This window comes from Bos taurus, chromosome 16, assembly GCF_002263795.3.
Source record: "Bos taurus isolate L1 Dominette 01449 registration number 42190680 breed Hereford chromosome 16, ARS-UCD2.0, whole genome shotgun sequence".
Taxonomy (NCBI): domain Eukaryota; kingdom Metazoa; phylum Chordata; class Mammalia; order Artiodactyla; family Bovidae; genus Bos; species Bos taurus.
The window spans coordinates 25609100-25630429 of record NC_037343.1 but is presented as its reverse complement, the minus strand read 5'-3'; positions in this window follow the sequence as shown (position 1 = coordinate 25630429).

Genomic DNA, 21330 nt, shown 5'->3' with positions numbered 1-21330 from the left:
TCCATGGGTGTACATGTGTTCCCCATCCTGACCCATCTTCCCACCTCCCTCCCCATCCCATCCCTCAGGGTCATCCCAGTGCACCAGCCCTGAGCACCCTGCCACATGCATCGAACCTGGACTGGTGATCTATTTCACATATAATAATGTACATGTTTCAATGCTATTCTCTCAAATTATCCCACACTCGCCTTTTCCCACAGAGTCCAAAAGACTGTTCTATACATCTGTGTCTCGCATATAGGGTTATCGTTACCATCTTCATAAATTCCATATATATGCATTAATATACTGTATTGGTGTTTTTCTTTCTGACTTACTTCACTCTGTATAATAGGCTCCAGTTTCATCCACCTCATTAGAACTGATTCAAACACATTGTTTTCCATGTGTAGTTCTATTTCCAGTTTTTTAAGGAATCTCCACACTGTTCTCCATAGTGGCTGTACTAGTTTGCATTCCCACCAACAGTGTAAGAGGGTTCCCTTTTCTCCACACCCTCTCCAGCATTTATTGCTTGTAGACTTTTGGATCGCAGCCATTCTGACTGGCGTGAAATGGTACCTCATTGTGGTTTTGATTTGCATTTCTCTGATAATGAGTGATGTTGAGCATCTTTTCATGTGTTTGTTAGCCATCTGTATGTCTTCTTTGGAGAAATGTCTTTTCAGTTCTTTGGCCCATTTTTTTGATAGAGTCTTTTATTTTTCTGGAATTGAGCTGCAGGAGTTGCTTGTATATTTTTGAGATTAGTTGTTTGTCAGTTGCTTCATTTGCTATTATCTTCTCCCATTCTGAAGGCTGTCTTTTCACCTTGCTTATAGTTTCCTTCATTGTGCAAAAGCTTTTAAGTTTAATTAGGCCCCATTTGTTTATTTTTCCTTTTATTTCCATTATTCTGGGAGGTGGGTTATAGAGAATCCTGCTATGATTTATGTCAGAAAGTGTTTTGCCTATGTTTTCCTCTAGGAGTTTTATAGTTTCTGGTCTTACATTTAGATCTTTAATTTATTTTGAGTTTATTTTTGTGTATGGTGTTAGAAAGTGTTCTGGTTTCATTCTTTTACAAGTGGTTGACCAGTTTTTCCCAGCACCACTTGTTAAAGAGATTGTCTTTTCTCCATTGATATTCTTGCCATATACCTCTTCATTCCAGGATGCAGGGCAAAGAAGCAGGCTTTATTTGCCATCCTTTTGATAGAAGAAATGATCAAAAGAACTGGGAAAAATTCACCATGCTCTTAAAGCTTCTGCTTTGGTGAGGCATATATCATATTTGCTTATATTCCATTTCCTAAAGGAATTGCTTGACCAAGCTCACCATCAATGGAATGGGAAAATACATTGCTCCTTCTTCCAGGAGACATTACATGTCTTGTGGTCGTGGATGAGCTATAAATTCTTCTTACAGTACAGGGTAGAGAATAAATAGTTGGAAAAAATGCTACAATCTTCCATAGTTATTAAGTTAATCAGACAAAAATCCTACCTTTTAGGTGCTTATAATTTAGTAGGGGAGAGAAAAAATACACACAGTCAGCCAGAACATAGAGATGACTGTGACAAGAGCCACAGTAAAGATAGATAGTCACAGTGAAAATGCTGCGTATGTTCAGAGAGAGAGAGAGAGATAAGGATCATTTGAGGGTGATCGGAGAAGGGTTTATTCATTTACTGAAAATAGTATAGTTTGAACATGCAGGCAAAAATCATAGTCTAGGAAGAGAAAACAATGTGAATAAGAGCATAATAGTGGGAAAACACGGGGAAATAGAAACTTATGGGAAATGGAATAGAAATTTTCCCTAAAATGTGGAAGGAAGGGTGGTGAAAAAATTAGAAATCAATGTTAGGTCATTTTGTGATCCAGTGGTTAAGACTCTGTGCTTCCAAAGCAGGGGGCACAGGTTGAATTCCTGTTGAGGGAAGTTTGGAATGCCACGCGGTGCAGCCAAAATGAAAAAGAACCAGAAATTTAAATTGGAAATTTAAAAGTTTTGACTAAGGCAACAAGGAGCTGCTGATCCCTTTTATGGGGAGCAGTGACATAACTGAAATTGTCCTTTGGGAAGATGAATCAACCAATATTGTGAAGAGGGCATGATTTATGTTGAAAGTGGTCAGGGAGAAGCAGAGCCAGTTAGTAACAATGCTAGTTAGAAAGCTTCAGACATGAGATGATGGAAGCTGGAAGTACAGAGAGATGGGGATGGGAAAGAAAAGAGGATAGACCTTTACTATTTGATAGAGAGGAATGGATAGGATTTGACAATCTGCTGGATGCAAGTGGCTGGGGTCCAAGATGGTGTCAAGGTTCACAGATGAAATACCTGGGGTTGTGGGAGTATCATATATAGACATAGGGAACCTTGGAAATTAACTGTTAAAGTTTACTTTGAAGTTCATGAGTATCTAGAATTAGTAGCAGTTACTAATTCTAGCAGTTACTAATTTAGCAGTAGACTAAAGCAGTCAAAATATTGTTATTGCTTAACTACAAGGAGGTTGCTAAAGGATATATGGGGTCTATCTCTTTCTGTATTTCAATGGTGACTTCTACCCAGAATCCAGTGGGTTTTCAACCATTATATTGCTATGCATTCACAGAGCTCATGCCTTTTTCAGAGCTTTCATACTTTCCAAAGAATTAAAAGTAATTTCTTTTTAGGTGCCACTAGGTAGAGAAGCAGCAATTAAGATTCTATGTTGTCAGATCCAAAATGAGGTAAAGACGGCTTGAACTTGTGCAAAATCACTCAAGGGATTGATGCTAATATGATAAAGGGCTGCTCTGAAGGGCTGATGCTAGATCAGATATAATCCAAGGGAATTTCAGCATTACTACATCCCAGAAAGAATAGTGATTTTTAGAGCTTCATATTTCTTGTTGCAAGTCCAACTCTGCCACTTAATTGCTATATGACTGAGCAAATCACTTAACCTCTCTGTATGTCAGTTCTGTTACATGTAGAAGAAAAATAATATTTCACTTAAAGATAATTAAGAGGGATAAATTAGATAAAGGATGTACAATATCTACTGCAGTGCTTTGTTCTTGCGGACTCATTTCAGAATACTATTTACCTTTTCCTGTAGCAAAGGGCTGAATAAATTAAGCACTAGGTAAATGTTAGTTTCCTTTTCAAGATGTAAAAAGCATATTTTTTTCCATTTAATTTTTTAAGATGTCAGTGGAATTATCTGCTCCATAGAAACTGAAATTACTAATTCTTTAAGGCTGGAGACTTGCCCTTTTTTTAAGTTTGGTTGTTGGTGGTGATTTTGTTGCTAAGTTATGTCTGACTTTTGCTACCCAATGGACTGCAGTCAGCCAGGTTCCTCTGTCCACGGGATTTACCAGGCAAGAATACTGAAGTGGATTGCCATTTCCTTCTCCAGGGGATCTTCCCAACCCAGGGATTGAAACTGGGTCTCCAGTATTGGAGGCAGTCTCCTGCAGTGCAGGTGGATTCTTTACAGATTAAGCCACCAGGGAATCCTTTTATAAATCTTGAGTGCCTGTAAATAGTCATTTTAGGGAGTAGGGTGAGAACATGCATCACAAATAACAACTGGTGGAACTTTTTCAACATACTAAGATTCTGTGGTTTGCAGAAAAAATACTGATAAATGAGTAGTCAGAAATGTGATTTTGAGATGGAGGTCTGTACATCAACTCTGAGGGATACCACTTAAGTAGATAGTGATGGGAGAGCTGCCTCCTGTGTGATGCAACTCAGGGGTTCCAGCTAGATCTCTCTCACCTTATCACCTAGTAACTGACTGAGCCTATTTATCACCTGTCAACTGGGAGTGATGATAACTACTTTGTTTACTTCATTGGGTGATTAATCACAGTGTAATCCTCCTTACACTTGATTCCATATTTGCCAATGTGTCTCCTTGCTAAAATGTATTTGCAGCCCCTAAGTCAGTACACCCTGTGCTTTCTTCATATCCTCAGATTGTGCAGAGCAATCAATGAGAGGTGTGAAGCCCTGATGTTCATGTTCTCACTGCACTGGAGCAAGGTGACTCTACCTTCTCGTTTCAACTCTGATACTGTAAACAGGTGCCCTTTCTGCCATCTACTTGGTGTCACATTTTCCTCATTGTTTTGCTTCTTGTTGGTAATGTCACTGTGGCAATGGCGCTCAAATGGAGTGCTGAAGTGCCCTGTAGTGATCCCAAGTGCAAGAAGGCTGTGATGCCTGTGGAGAAAATAGACGTCTTTTTAAGCTTCATTCTGGCATGAGTTCCAGCACTGGTGGCATGAGTTCAATGCCAGTGAATCATCAGTGTGTATTAAATACGGAATCTTTAAATGGAAACTCTGATAAAATATGGCTATGTATTGATTGAGTGTCCCAGGTGGCTCACTTGTAAAGAACCTGTCCGCCAATGCAGGAGACCTGGGTTCGATACCTGATCTGGGAAGATCTCCTGGAGAAGGAAATGGCTACCCATTCCAATATTCTTGCCTGGAAAACTCCTGGCAGGCTACAGTCCATGGGGTTGCAGAAAGAGTTGGACATGACTCAGCAACTAAACAATAACAACATGTATTGATGAAAATGTCACCGAAAGGCAGGAACCCACCTAAGAGCAATGGTTCAGTTATTTGTTAATCCATTTTCTGTGGCAACTTCCTAGAATATAACCTCTGTGAATAGCAAGAATCCACTGTATACTTGGGAGGAAGGGGAGAGGGAAATTAGGAGTTTGTGATTAACATATACACTTTATTATATATAATATAATAAGTATATATAATATAAATAACAAGGACCTATTGTATAGCACTGTATAGCACAGGGAACTCTACTCAATGTTCTGCAATAACCTAAAATGGAAAAGAATCTGAAAACGACTATATATATATATATATATATATATATATATATATATATAACTGAATCACTTTACTGTACACCTGAAACTAACAGAACACTGTAATTTAACTCTACTCAATTAAAAAAAATGTTATTTGTCCCAGGATGCTAAAAGAAAAAAAGAAGAAAAAATACACTGTATGCATCCCTTCTTTTTGAGCACTGTACTAAGAACTTTACAGATTTTGTCACTTAGCTATAGAAACAAAGAAACAATGAGGTAGGTACATCATTATCTGCCCATTTAAATCATCTGCCCATTTTACAGTGGGCAGAAAACTGACATACAAAGACCTTAAACAACTGTTCTCATGTCAAACAGCAGAGGGGGAGGACCCAGGGCTGGATTCAGTACTAGACAGTTTGTCTGTGAAAGCTTTAAAAAAAAAAAAAAAATATATATATATATATATAATGTTTTATTAATAGTGAGTGACAGGGAGGCCTGGGATGTTGCAGTCCATGGGGTCGCAAAGAGTTGGACGTGACTTAGCGACTGAACAACAGCAACAACAATGCTTTATTAGACATGATTTACAATTACTGTTTTTAATTTAGGGATGGCCAGTTCATCTCGTATGAACTGGCATTAGAAAGAATCTTTGACACAGATGTATAGAACAGTCTTTTGGACTCTGTGGGAGAGGGAGAGGTTGGGATGATTTGGGAGAATGGCATTGAAACATGTATAGTATCATATAAGAAACGAATTGCCAGTCCAGGTTCAATGCAGAATATAGGATGCTTGGGGCTGGTGCACTGGGATGACCCAGAGGGATGGTAAGGGGAGGGACATGGGAGGGGGTTTCAGGATGGGGAACACGTGTACACCCGTGGCAAATTCATGTTGATGTATGGCAAAACCAATACAATATTGTAAAGTAATTAGCCTCCAATTAAAATAAATAAATTTAAATTTTTAAAAAAAGAAAGAATCTTTGAGGAATGAAGAGTAGCCGTGAGGGTCTATCCAGCCTAGTCACTGAGATGATACAGTGTCATCATCACAATTAGAATCATCCAGACCAGCAAAATGCTCAGGACTCATACCCTCTCTTGGTCTTTGATCCTTGAAATGCCAATACCATGAGAGATGGTCTGAAATTTAGTTATAAAATGGCTGCCTTGTAAGACAAAGAAACCACTGTACTGAAAAAACCCTAATCCTGACTACAGGGTTCCTCACTCCCAGCGCATGTCCCTCCTTCCCCCAACCCGTTCCACCAAGAGGTTTTCTCATCCAAGGCTTTACAAAGGCCACATGTTGTCAGCAATTTATGAATACGAATAATGTGATTTACATTCCTTTGATTTAATATAATGATTAAACTTCTTTGTACTCTGTTCCAACTCACCGAAATGAAACAATACATTTCCTTTAAAATCCTTTGTCCTTTATTAGTAATTTTTCCCTTTCCAAATTTGCTTGGCTTTGGCAAATGAAAGATAAATTTTGCTTTGATTTGGTGGCACAGAGTGATCAAAAGAGAATTAAAACATTAGTTAAAAGGCACAAGGGAATTGAACAGGACAGGAATTAAGTTAGTTGAAGAAAATTACCTTATGGTTGTAAATCAGCAGGGGTTCAGATAGATGTAAGGAATTCATTTCTGCATCCAAATAATTATTTTTGCTTTTCAACAATAGCACAGGACTGTGTTCCTATGGGTGTTTAGGGACACCATAGCCAATCCTTAATTAAATGGAGGGGCCCTTCTGACTATAAGGATAACATGATCAATGTATTGTGGGCTGGGATTTGGGCATGATCATGGCCTTCCCTTTCGTTCCTAACCTTTGATGACCCAGGATTCAGTCCTCAGTGAATTTCTCATTTAAGAAAATATGAAAGAAAAGAGATGTAAAGAGAGGCTTTAGAACAGTCTAATAAAAAGATTTTGAATGGCCTTATTGCAAAGAATTCTTTGAAATGGAGAATGACAAGACTGAATTGGGAGGCTGGAAAAAAAGGAACTGGAATATTTCTCTTGTTGAGACCTCTTGTATTCTAGGTGGAAGGGCAATGGAAAGTTGTGGGGGCTGAGAATGGTGAGGGGATGCTTCAGGAACAGTCACACTGTACAAACTGGATTTATCAAGGGAAGTGGGGCCCCTCTATGCCTCGATTTCTGTCCTTCCCACCTGATACACCGGAAAGAAGCTGGGCAGGGCTGCAGATCTGAGTTCTAGCTGGGGTTCTATGAATTTGGGCAAAGAGCTTTTTAATTCCCTTGTCTGCAAAATGGGATTAGTATATTTTGTGCTCTGTACATCTCAAAGGATTTTGGTGAGGATCAAATGGACAGCATGTGTGAAAATGCTTTGCAAAATTTAAGACGGTTACAAAAATAACCTTCCTTGAATGTAAGAACTGAGCTCTTGAACTTGGCTTTGCATCATATTCACCCCATGTGAGCTTTTAAAAATCATATCTCATCTTCTCAGACTCCATGCTCAAATCATAAGAGATAGGGTCAGAGATCATTAAAAAAAAAATAAAAAAGACACAAAACCTCCCCATAGAACTATAGAAACAAAAGAATAAAACCATAAATCCTTTGGATGATGATGTTGTTGTTGAATATTAACAATTACTATGGACTTTGAGACAGAAGAAATTTAAGATCTTGCTTGTGCTAATCCAGTGGTGTATGATTGGAACCTGGTCTCTCTCAGGTTCCTGGTGTTAAGGAGCTTTAGGTGATAGGTTTTTTGGGGACAGACCTTGGCTACTGATGGCTAATCCTGCTTTCATAAAAGGGAAAGTCATAAGATCCATATAATAAATTTAAGGGTTTTCTCTGTGCCAGGAATGGTGTTGGGTAAATTTTAAGCATTCAAGTGACCCCTGTGAACTCCAAGAACACTGGACGAATGCCTGGCTGGTTCCAGAATATAGTTAGAACCTTGCTGGAAGAAAGAAGCTGTCTTTCTGAGCAGAGCTGGGTATTCCATTGAGGGACTGCAGTTTCTGTTAGATTGTCTTCTTACACTTTCATGTTGAGTTTGTCTACCATCTTGCAAGGGCAGTTCAATACCTCTCCTTTTTTTGAGTGACATGGTACTTAATCAACTAATTCTCTTGAAAACTGGAAAGAGGAGATGAGGTATTATGATTGAAGTCTCTGCACCCCAAGGAGAAAAAGAAACAGAAATGTGTGGCCTCTAATTTAGTGTAAAGATCAATGCAGTGTTAAAGAGAATAGCCCTGCCAAACACACTCTCACAGCACGCAGGGCTGAGCTTGCAAATCAGCTTCCACTTAAAATGTAAAGATCAGAGCAGCCTGGAAATTTTTGGTCTCTGCTTCTGCTCACTTATTCCTCCAGGATCACAGCTGACTGTTTCAAAGGAGCTGCAAACAGCTGCCTATTCATTTGCTCATTTGCTCTCTGATAGGTTCATATTAGGCATCCTTCCAAAACCACTACTTCTATTAAGGTCGCAGGGTCACAGCAGGACATTTCCAAACAGAGTGCTCTGAGAACATTTAGAAACAGGTTGCAAATGCATATTGATTATTTCCAGTTGCTTAAAAAAATGGGATTTTAGCCTTATTACTAATAACTGCTGGTTGAAAAACATCCCTTGGTTAAAAAAAAAAAAAAAACTCAAACCAAATTACACATCCTTTCTTCTAGTCATGAAAGAATGTGTAGGAAATGGGACAATTTTAACAGTCAAATTTAAAGAGCCAGGGTCTCCATGAGGATATGAAAATGAAGGGATAGTTTGAATGTAAGAGATAGTGACTGTTTGATGAGACACAGAGTCTTGCCCTGTTTATTTGTAATCTCACCTGAGTCTGAGAATTCTCAATGGTTGCATATATTTCAACTCGATAATATGTCTTTTCTTGTAATATATTGTTAGGTTAATTACTGTATTTGTTATCTGGGTCAACATGCTCAGTTTGTGGTGTTTATGGTGCAATTCAGTTTCTCTCTGCTTGTTGTCTTTTCTAACTGCCAAATAACTTCTGAATCTGTTCCTGCCCCTTTAATTCCCATCACCCAAAGCTTTGTGATGAGGCTCTCATTTCTCACTTGGCTTAAAATTACAGCCTCATAGCCACTTTCTCCTTATCTCTTTTGCCTTGGCTTGAATCTCCCCATCATGCCAGACTAATTGCTGTGGACCGAATGTGTGTGTCCCCCTCAAAATTTATATATTGAAATCCCAGTCCCCAGTGTGATAGTATTTGGAGATGCAGCCTTAGAGAGGTAATTAAAGCATGAGGGTGGAGTCCTCAGGAATTGGATTAGTGCCCTAATAAAAGGGGCTCATGGAGAAGGCAATGGCACCCCACTCCAGTGCTCTTGCCTGGAAAATCCCATGGACGGAGAGGCCTGGTGGGCTGCAGTCCATGGGGTCGCTAGGAGTCAGACACAACTGAGTGACTTCACTTTCACTTTTCACTTTCATGCATTGGAGAAGGAACTGGCAACCCACTCCAGTGTTCTTGCCTGGAGAATCCCAGGGATCGGGGAGCGTGGTGGGCTGCCGTCTCTGGGGTCGCACAGACTCGGACCCGACTGAAGCGACTTAACAGAAGCAAAAGGGGCTCAGAGAGCTCTTGAGCCTTCTTTCTGCCATGTGAGGGTATGATAAGGAGTCAGCAGTCTGCAACTTGGCAGAGGGCTCCTATGGGCGCCATGGTCTTGAACTCTCAGCTTCCAGAACTGTAAGAAACACAATTCTGTTGTTTATAAGCCAATCTGTTTATGGTATTTTGTTACAGCAGCCTGGACTGACTAAGACACTTCAAACCACAAATCCTCCTTGGAACACTTCTGAGTCTTCCCTTCCTGCTCTCAGATCCCAGATAGTTCAGTTCTGCATACAGGAGGCATTATGCACAGATAACTACCTGTGTCTCAAGTTTAATCTCCCAATACGCTCCTCTCAAACAAAATACTTATCATTTCCAAATTTGCTTTCAGTTCCATAACAAAGCTCTTTTCCCCCTAAGTTGTCCCATATTTTTATCCAATTTTATAGAAAGAGTTATCAGACTTTCTCTTTAAGATGGCCACCCACCTAAGACTTTTGTCCTTTCCTTCAACTTTGAAAGATTTATTTTTTCAGCTGTTTATTTGCTTTCTGATGGTTTGCTCCTATCAGCTTCTTGTGTTGCCAAGTAGGTACACAGTCTCCTTAATCTTGGGGAAGAAAAGGATCCCTCATTGTTTGTATCCCTATATCCCTTATCTTTTGGTTTTTCATCCACATCTGTCATCTCAAATGAGTCATCTGCATGTATGTGCACAGTTCCCACCTGGTGTGCCTTGGCACCCTAGTATTTTATCAGGCAGGATTTCAGGAACCCCAAATCCTGGTGCCTTCAGCCCTTGAGGTGGCCAGAGGTCTCCTTGGTTCATCTTACCTGGCCGCAAAAGACCTGTGTCTATGTACCCCCAAAAGTGAAAAGTTAAAGTGAAGTTGCTCAGTCATGTCTGACTCATTGCGACTCCATGGACTGTAGCCTACCAGGTTCCTCTATCCATAGGATTTTCCAGGCAAGAATACTGGAGTGGGTTGCCATTTCCTTCTCCAGGAGATCTTCCCAACCCAGGGATTGAACTTGGGTCTCCCACGTTGTAGCCAGACGCTTTACCGTCTGAGCCACCAGTGAAGTCCCCTAATATATATATGTACCCCAGTATATATACAAAACCAAAATGTCTTATGTGTGCCATGATGTGGGAAAGTTTGGGAAACATATCTGAATCCTTCCCCACTGCTCAGGTGTTTCTTAAGCCCATTTCATACCTTCTTGAAAGTCCTCTGGAATGTCATCCTTATGATGGAATCCAAGGGATCATTTCAGACTTCACCCTTCACAAATTTTTCATCATCTGCAATATGCATGTTCTTGACCTTTGCCCCTCCTGTGGTTGCTGTGACTTCTTCTCTGACTCTTCTCTACAACGTAGTTTAGACCAATCTTCCACTCCTACACAGGTGTTGACCCCAAAAGTACACCTTGGTAAAGTTCTTCATGCAGACCTTTCATGCAGACCTTCTCAGGGAACCCAATTAGTAATGGTAGCCTTCCTTGAATTTTATAAGGTGAGTTATTAAGATCTTTTCTGAGATTCTAGAGGGTTTGTTTATATGAGTAGAATAGGATTTATCCCACTAAAATCAAGTTTATTTCAAACTTCTATCACTACACTAGGAGAAGGCAATGGCAACCCACTCCAGTACTCTTGCCTGGCAAATCCCATGGACGGAGGAGCCTGGTAGGCTGCAATACTTGGGGTCGCTAGGAGTCGGACATGACTGAGCGACTTCACTTTCACTTTTCACTTTCATGCATTGGGGAAGGAAATGGCAACCCACTCCAGTGTTCTTGCCTAGAGAATCCCAGGGACGGGGGAGCCTGGTGGGCTGCCATCTATGGGGTTGCACAGAGTCGGACATGACTGAAGTGACTTAGCAGCAGAAGCAGCATCACTACATTGGATTAGCAGCTCCTGGAGGGTGAAGAATACTTCTTCTGTATCCTAACCTAGTAATATTTCCTCACCAATGGACACATTCCTGTTGGCCAAGTAGGATCACTCTTTGCAACAACTTCCTATAAGAAATAGGTTCCCTCTCCATCCCTCACACCTTCTCTTACTGATCTCACGTATCAGTGTGATTGGACTGGATTATCCATTGGTAACAACTCAAAGTCCATTTTTGAATCAGCAAAGGTTTATTTCTGATTCATGTATTTGCTGATATTGAGCTGGACATTTCATTCTGCCTTGTTCTCCTTTCAGGGGTTAGCCTAACAGAAAGGTCACTAAAATATACCTAATCTCCATATCAGGGGAAAGAGACCTTTGAATGGCCTTACATCATCAATTAACTGCTCCAGCTCTGAGTGGTCATGTGTCACTTCTCTTCACAATTCATTTGTTGAAAGTAGTCACATGGTCCCTCCAGATCATAAGAAACCCAAGTGTAATCATATGGCTGAAGACAGAGAGCTGAAAACTTTTGGTGAAGAGCTCCAAGACTACTACCCATTACTATAAAGCAGGATGTGGTAGGCCTTTAGCATTTCCCCTTTTCACTGAGAGTTCAGTCACACGCTCATGAGAATTGTTACATCTATAGACGGAGTTTCAGACTCCAGCAGCCTGGAATTGGTAAGAAGCTCAGAGTGGGAGACCACCTTGGTGGTCTAGTGGTTAAGAATGTGCCTGGTAATGCAGGGGATTAAGGTTTAGTCCCTGGTTTGGGAATTACCTAACAGAAGCAGAAGATATTAAGAAGAGGTGGCAAGAATACACAGAAGAACTGTATACAAAAGATCTTCACGACCAAGATAATCAGGATGGTGTGATCACTCACCTAGAGCCAGACATCCTGCAATGTGAAGTCAAGTGGGCCTTAGAAAGCATCACTACCAACAAAGCTAGTGGAGGTGATGGAATTCCAGTTGAGCTATTTCAGATCCTGAAAGATGATGCTGTGAAAGTGCTGTACTCAATATGCCAGCAAACTTGGAAAACTCAGCAGTGGCCACAGGACTGGGAAATGTCAGTTTTCCTTCCAATCCCAAAGAAAGGCAATGCCAAAGAATGCTCAAACTGCCGCACAATTGCACTCTTCTCACACACTAGTAAAGTAATGCTCAAAATTCTCCAAGCCAAGCTTCAGCAATACATGAATCGTGAACTTCCAGATGTTCAATCTGGTTTTAGAAAAGGCAGAGGAACCAGAGACCAAATTGCCAACATCTGCTGGATCATCGAAAAAGCAAGGGAGTTCCAGAAAAACATCTGTTTCTGCTTTATTGACTATGCCAAAGCCTTTGACTGTGTGGATCACAATAAACTGTGGAAAATTCTGAAAGAGATGGGCATACCAGACCACCTGACCTGCCTCTTGAGAAACCTGTATGCAGGTCAGGAAACAACAGTTAGAACTGGGTGTAGAACAATAGACTGGTTCCAAATAGGAAAAGGAGTACATCAGGGCTGTATATTGTCACCCTGCTTATTTAACTTATATGCAGAGTACATCATGAGAAACGCTGGGCTGGAAGAAGCACAAGCTGTACTCAAGATGGCTGGGAGAAATATCAATAACCTCAGATATGCAGGTGACATCACCCTTATGGCAGAAAGTGAGGAGGAACTAAAAAGCCTCTTGATGAAAGTGAAAGAGGAGAGCGAAAAAGTTGGCTTAAAATTCAACATTCAGAAAACTAAGATCATGGCATCTGATCCCACCACTTCATGGGAAATAGATGGGGAAAGAGTGGAAACAGTGTCAGACTTTATTTTTTTGGGCTCCAAAATCACTGTAGATGGTGATTTCAGCCATGAAATTAAAAGACGCTTACTCCTTGGAAGGAAAGTTATGACCAACCTAGAGAGCATATTAAAAAGCAGAGACATTACTTTGCCAACAAAGGTCCATCTAGTCAAGGCTATCGTTTTTCCAGTGGTCATGTATGGATGTGAGAGTTGAACTGTGAAGAAAGCTGAGCGCCGAAGAATTGATGCTTTTGAAGTGTGGTGTTGAAGAAGACTCTTGAGAGTCCCTTGGCCTGCAAGGAGATCCAACCAGTCCATTCTAAAGGAGATCAGTCCTGGGTGTTCTTTGGAAGGACTGATGCTAAAGCTGAAACTCCAATACTTTGGCCACCTGATGCAAAGAGTTGACTCATTGGAAAAGATTCTGATGCTGGGAGGGATAGGGGGCAGGAGGAGAAGGGGATGAGAGGATGAGATGGCTGGATGGCATCACTGACTCGATGGACGTGAGTTTGAGTGAACTCTGGGAGTTGGTCATGGACAGGGAGGCCTGGCGTACTGCAATTCATGGGGTTGCAAAGAGTCAGACATGACTGAGCAACTGAACTGAACTGAACTTGAGAACTAAGATCCTACATGCTATCTGGCAGCTGAACTCGGGATGCAACTAGAGAAAGTCCATGCACGGCAGTGATGAGCCCATGTGCTACAAGGAAGAACCAGTGCAGTCAAAATTTAAATAAAAATAAATGAAACAATAAAAAAAGAAGCCCAGAGCAGAGGTGTAGGAAGCAGAGCCCTGGAGAAGGAAGGCTGCCTTGCCCTGCACACCTTCTAAGGGAAAATCTAAGGGAAACCCTGGTCAGAGACTTCACACTCTTGAAAAAATATCATGTGAGTAGAATGAACAAAATTAACTCCCACTGAAAATTTGGTTTGATCCAACTGACAATTTGGTTTGATCCAGGGACAGAATAGACTTTTGATGTGCACACATAAACACACAAACCTACATGTGGATATATATGAAGCAGTTCTAAAGCAGTATTTTTGAGTACATTCTGAACTCAAATCGGTCTAAGTAGCCCAACAAGGCCCTTCAGGTATCTGTGACAGTAGCAGGCAGTTAGCACACTGCTTGTGTTTTCTTAAAAATTTTCCTTTTCAGGTTGTTGAGATCAGATTTTTAAAATTTGCCTCCTTGAGCTAATTTATGTGTAAATTTCCACTACTTATAAAGAAAAGATTTGCTAGTCAAAGTTTTGCAGTGTTACATGCTTGAGTGTCATATGATGACACTTTTCCCCTTAAAAAGGAAACCGCATGTACAAAAGAAATTAAGGCATTTTCTCCTGTACATCTTGAAATACTTCTAGGTTGTCCACAGAGGAAGAACAAATCCTGTTTATCTTTAATTGCTTTGATTAATTGTTTGAAAGCCTAAATAGGGAGTTTCAGTCTGGAAATAGCATTCTGTAAAGGATCAGAGGGTTCCTGGACTTTCATGTGTATTTTTGTGCTTTAGACCAGTGCTGTCCAACAAAACTTTTGTGATGATGGGAATATCTGTATTTGCACTCTCCGAGATGGTAGCTGCCAGCTTCAGGTGGTTACTGAGCACTTGAAAGGTGTCAGCACAATGGAGGAGCTGAATTTTTCATTTCATTTCCTTCTAACTTATTTAAGTGTAAATGTAAATGGCCACAAGTGACTAGTGACCACCATATTGGGCAGTGCACGTTTAGAAACATGATCCAGAACCTGAGTGATCTGACAACCTAGAAACTTTGCTTTCTGCCCTGGCTTTGGGGAAGTTTGTTTGCCTGCTGTGTAGACTTCACCCCATCCTGCTTCTCTAGCATCTGCATACCCACAGGATGCCAAGTTCAGAAAAAGGCGGGTAGCTTTTCAAATTTATTTCAATTGATTCATTCCAGTTGACAATTCACTTAGAATTCCTCAGACTGCTAAAATTTTCTGAGCCCTGGGACCACGTACCTCAGTGTGAGACTATCACAGATGGGAGAAGAATCCCTGGGAAAGATCCTAGCTCTCAGAAGACTTGCTTCCCCTTAGGCTCTGCTCACTTCCTCTCCTCTCCTTGGCCAGGTCACAGCCTGATTTCCTTTGGCTGTGACATTAGTTCTCTGCACCATGGGAGATATAAGTCTTCTCATGTGGCTCAGTGGTAAACAATCAACCTGCCAAAGCAGGAGATTCGAGTTACATCCCTGGGTCAGGAAGATTCCCTGGATAAGGAAATGGCAACCCACTCCAGTGTTCTTCCCTGGGAAGTCCCATGGACAGGGGAGCCTGATGGGCTACAGTCCCTGGGATCATAGAAGAATCAGACATGGCTTAGTGGTTAAACAACAATAACAAAAGGGAGATATATTCTCCTTAGTTTTCTTGCTTAGATATTTTGGATATGCCAGGAGAGTGTAATTTCCTTGGTTCTGTCTCTCTGAAACAGATTTAAAATGGCAGAACAGTGTTACAGCTCTGTTACAGCTCAGAGTTTTATTCAGTAAAGAAAGTCCATTCCCCAGGTATTAAGGTGGGCCAACCCACAGGAGAAGTCTCAGTCTGTTTTGGCTCCCTCTTTTTATATGTTTTGTCTCCTATCCCTTGAGTCTGCCCTATGCAAATTAGGGCTAGCCAGGAAAGGGGTGTGTTTGCTTTACCTGAGGTTCTCACTCAGGTCCACAGATTTTTCCTTTGTTCTCTTTTTTCAAGCTTTCCTCTTTCTTTTTCTGTCTTTTAGCCACTGCCTTTTTGGACTCCTTTCTCTGTTCTAGCTGCCTAACAGATGTATTTTAGGCAGACAGATTGTCTTTTCCCTCTTGTCACACTTGGTGGAAATGAAAGCCATGAAGACTTAAGAAACATAGAAGGTCAGTCAGATTCTGCATTTGCTTCTCAATACACCATACCCTTAAAGCTCCACTGAACAGGACTGGGACTTGGTACATTCTAGTCCCCAGTGAATTAGAGCTTAACATATGCAAATGCAGAAAACTCCTTTCCAACTGATGGATCTTTGGGTACATTTGCATTGTGGAAGCCACAACAGGGAAATCAAAGACTTAAGGAACTGCAGATGCTGGAAGATAAGGTTAAAGGCAAAATCAAAGTAGGAAACCTCTCACTCCTCATTGGCTTAGAGAGAATGAATGTCATTTAGCATGTCTGATGTAATATGGCTCATTTGCTTTGAACTATTGTGACTCATATTGAAAAATAAAAGTCATTACTACAAAGTAATGGAACTGGTTTTTATACATCCACGTAAGAACCAAAACATTGAAACACAGATCTGGAGGGAAGTGGCTTGTTACTGCCCATGTTCAATGAATTTTTACATCTATCTTCTGAGCACACAGTAAACACATCCTTTCGAATATTCTTCAAGGTAAGAAATCAGCCTCATTAGGTGGTATTGGACTGGAAGTGGAGGAGTAGCAGGTAATCACAAGTAGATTTAGCTTTTTCCTTCCTTTTTTTTTTGAACAGTGAGAATTCACCCAGAGTTGTTCAGGTAAAGGAAAGCCAGATGATAAAACTGGGCAGCACAACTTGGGTCAAAATCTGATTCTTTGCTTAATGTCACTTTATCTTTGCAGCAGCCACACAGCACAAGTGCCCAAGTGGAATGGGACATCGCTCTCCCATGTAATAATCTCATGAGTTGGGGGCTGATCAGGCCAGGGTGCTGCGCAAGTTTAATGTTATTAAATGTGATGCTCCTCCCCTGCATCGCCTTCTGGATGGCAGCAAGGGCAAGAGGATGAGTGAGGAAGCCTGTTTACCTTGCTTTGTTCTTGCTTCTCTCTTAAACTCATGCCACTGGTCTGGCCCATGCCTTGTTTACCACAGGGCAAGCCTCTGGGGGTCATTCCTCTCTCTGTAGTCTCTCTCCTTCATGGGATTGGTAGTGGTGAGTTGGAGAAGGAAATGGCAACCCACTCTAGTATTCTTGCCTGGAAAATCCCATGGACAGAGGATCCTGACAGGCTGTGGTCCATGGAGTCACAGAGTCAGACCCAACTGAGTGAGTAAACAACAGCAAAGAGGGTGAACAGATCCTGGGATGCGGCTTTCTGCTTAGGCTAGGAGGATAGGATAGGACAGGACACAGACTTTGCATGATAGTACTCATCTGATCAGATCCATCCTAATTGAGTTGAGAGGCATAGGTTTCACTTACAATAAAGTATTCCTTGGCTTCCACGTGTCAGATGCTTTGTGTGAGCAACTGCCCTCAGAAATGGGGACAGATGATCTTGTCCTGTTGATTATAGCCCTTGAGTCACACCATCATTTCTAGTATTAATAGCATTATCTCCCCTACTTTATAGAAGTGGAAATTAATCCTCAGAAAGGCTAGGTGGCTTGCCTCAAATCTTACACTGGGTAGTTATGAACTGGGGTGAGAATAAGGGCCCCTGACTGGTGTGCTAGAGCTGGCTGAACCGGCTCTTGAGGGTCAATTACTGTTGTCTCACACCAACTGTGTGTTCAGGGACTTCATTCTGATATCTTGAAATGAACCATCCTATGAGTGTTTGTACCATGGAAATGTACCATGGAGCTTCCCCCTGCCACTATAGAGCTGGTTATTAAGCATTTACCAGCAGTTGTGACTTGCACAGTCTATGTGGCTTCAAAATCCATATTCTTTTCACTGTTCCGTGGTTCTTTAGCAACACTGTGTTCTTGAAAAAGTGGGTTTTCTACAGGTTGGCTCATTTGAATTACACGTACCATTTTAAGACTGGGGTTTGCCCCAGAGCACGCTGGGTAGCTAGGTTTGGTACCATAACCAACTACCTTAAAGAGAAAAACCTTGGTACTGTCTGTCTTTCCACATCCTCTCTGGCTCCACACAGGTGTGCTGCCCATGAAGGGGATGAAGTGCCTATGGGCACACCCTTCACCCTGTGCTCTACTAAAGGAGGGTGGTGGGCAGTTAGGACTTCTCACATCATGTACATAAAACAACAGACCTCGTAAGTGTATATGAGTCATAGATAGATAGAATGAGAAGTGTGGGAACTAGCTTGGGTTCAAATCCTGACCTGCATCACTAGTTAGATGGCTTTGGGCAAGTCACTTAACCTGTATATGCTTCTGTTTCATCTAAAATGTAAACCAATACAATATTGTAAAGTAAAAAAGTAAATAAAATGTGAACTCATCTTGAAGTAAAGGGTTGGAGATAGTGCATGAATGAAAAAATACCTAGCACAGTGGTTTTATTAGACACATAGCAAATGCTCAGTAAATTGTGGCCTTTATTTAATTTCATATATTTATTAAAAAATTTTTTTGGCTGTGCCGTGGGGTGTGTGGGATCTTTATTCCCTTGACCAGGGATTGGACCTGCACCCCTGCACTGGAAGTGTAGATTCTTAACTATTGGACCACCAGGGAAGTCCAAATTTGTGACCTTTAAATGTGGACTTGTAACAACTAAAGTTTCCTGGAAGTTCATGGCTACATTCTTATGTATTCTGCTAATTTATAATGTACCTTTGTTTCTTCTCTCAATTAGAAAACTGTTGCCAATGAAGACCATATCTGAGGAAAACTACTAGCCTAGGAGTTCATGTTATTTGTATTGCAAAGCAGTAGGATGAGAAAGAGAAGTCCCTCTGAAGTTTGGCTCATATTTCAGCTCTGCAACTGCAAGCTTATGATCTCCGAATTTCTAAATTTCTATTTTCTCCTATGTAAAATGGGAATAAAAAAATCACCTCCCTCATAAACTGTTAGGGTTCACTGAAATTTTTATGAATGTGCTCAGTACATTTCTTGATATGTATCTTGGTGCAATGAATGTTAGCAATTTTTTTTAAGCATTATTATCATGGATTTTTAGTAGTCTGATGTGATACACACGTTTGGAGGTCAGCCTGGCTGAAAGGAGAGCACTGGAAAGAGGATCCATGGAGACCCTCCCACTCTGAGAACTTGGGAATGGTGCAGGCTGGCAGGTGTGAATGAAGACTCATGCTCCTGACTTAATTACAAAAATGGCTTATGTGCAATGATTTAATAAAGGAAGAAAAACAAGTTTGACTCCATGTGTTTTAGACAAGGGCCAAGATCAACAACTTAAGAATGCTGGATCATTTGTTACTGTTTATTTATGCTTTGGGTGATGGTGTAGTAATTGCCCTTGCTTTTTTGTGCCTGATGCCTTTAGAAGCTGTAACAGATGCTGAAGGGAGGTGGGACAATTCAACATGGATCCAGGGAATTGAAAGCGAACTTTTCACAGACAGCCAAAAGAGTACAGTGAAGCTTTCTTTTGCTGGTTTCAGTGTGTGAATATGCATCCACTTTTAATTTAATAAAAATGCCCATGAGGATAAATGATGCTCTGCCAATTTTCTAGCCTCTTTGAAGAATTTCCCAAGTGTTAAGAGACTGAGAAATTAGACTTAAAGTCTTACATAATGAATAATTTGGTTGCATGGTTCAGCCCATTTGTGTTAAGCAGACCTGTTTTCTCTGGGTCCCTCTATGACCCCAGACTGAGGCAGGTTTATTTGGATTCTTACTGGACAGTGTCAGATACAGAAGTGTGGTTAACCTTTCACAGAGATCTCAAACTCTTCCTAAAAATAGTGATGCATAGAAAGTAAGGTACTAGAGTTTAGTCAAAATTCCGCCACATTCTATTGTAAATTCACTTTCTGTGTGTCAGTGTTTTGATCCATAAACTCAAGGCATGGAACACTAGATCAATGGTAAACCCCTTTCAGATTCTGGTCAAATACATGGCTTCTCTCCCTTTAACAAATCACATACACACATGCATATAATTTCAAGTGTTCCCAGAGTCTGGGCTTAGAAACTTTGGTTAAATTATTGCAAAACTTTGTTAATTCTGGGATCAAGAACAAATACATTTTCTTTGGGAAAAAAAAAATTTTTTTTATTTCCCCTGAGTTAGACAACCAAATGATATGAAATTAAATGTATTTCCGTGTTCATACATCTTGCAAAATCTATTTCAATGGCTGTTTGCTTCCATTTCCTAATATTTTCACAGAAATGATGACACATGGTGAAGCATTGTAACATTCTAATAGTACTGTAAATCTTGCCTTGTAAAGCAGTGAATTTTGAGTGAGAGAGTAGCAAGATAATGTATTGCATAGTTTTGCCATGTCCATGCAACTTTAGACTTGCGTGCAAGTGTTTCTGCCTAATGCAGTGGGCTAGGGACCTCAGTGACCGTAGCGGGTAACTATCAGGGACTTTGTAACTGTCTTGCCTGTTCTTATTGGGTGCGGGAGAGCCGATGACAGTGTTCCTTCTTGGGAAGGGTAAACACTGATGGAACCAGTTGGCGAGAATAATGTCCATGAAAATAGGGACCACATGGATGGCTGCCCCGGGTTGGTTTAGAGCCCCATTAGATACCACAGACTTTCCGTTTCCTAATTCCCATGCTGCAGCACCTTTATCTTATCTGATAGTTCCAGGCACAGTGCAAACCTGTGCAGGTTGGTGCAGTGTGTCTACTCTGTTGCCCAGGGAGCCTTGTTACTCTCCTTGACCTCCATTCATAGCAAGTGGTCTTCCGAGGAGCTTCTTTCAATGCCAGGCCATCCTAACCTTGCCAGGCCAGGTTTTGACACACAAGGGAGGCCAGGCTAACAAAAAAGCTTCATGTTTCCAGTCCGAGCCATCAGCCAACATGGTGGACTGTCTTGGGTGTTTTCTTAGATGTCACCAACTCCTCTTCCTTCTGGTCCCGGGATAGAAGGTCACAGGCCTGGAGCAGAGCAGAAGCTGTTAGCTTGTCTCCACTCCAGATGGTTCTGGGCTGGACGATTAATTAAAATGTCTGAGCACGTGGCACACAGGGAATATAGTTGTAGTCAAATTGGAAGACACTTGTGGGCAGTATACTTGTCGTTGAATTTGGACTGGAGTCAGGGTCTTAAGGTCTTCTACAGCTTTATATGGTCTTGCATTTTAGAACGTTAAAAAAAACAATGAATTAATTTTATTTGGCTGTGTTGGGTCTTAGTTGCGACACATGGGATCTTCCTTGAGTCATGCAGGGTCTTTGGTTGTGGTGCAAGGACTCTGGTTGTGGTGTGCGAGCTCAGTAGTTGTAGTGCATGGCCTTAGTTGCTCTGGGACGTGTGGGATCTTAG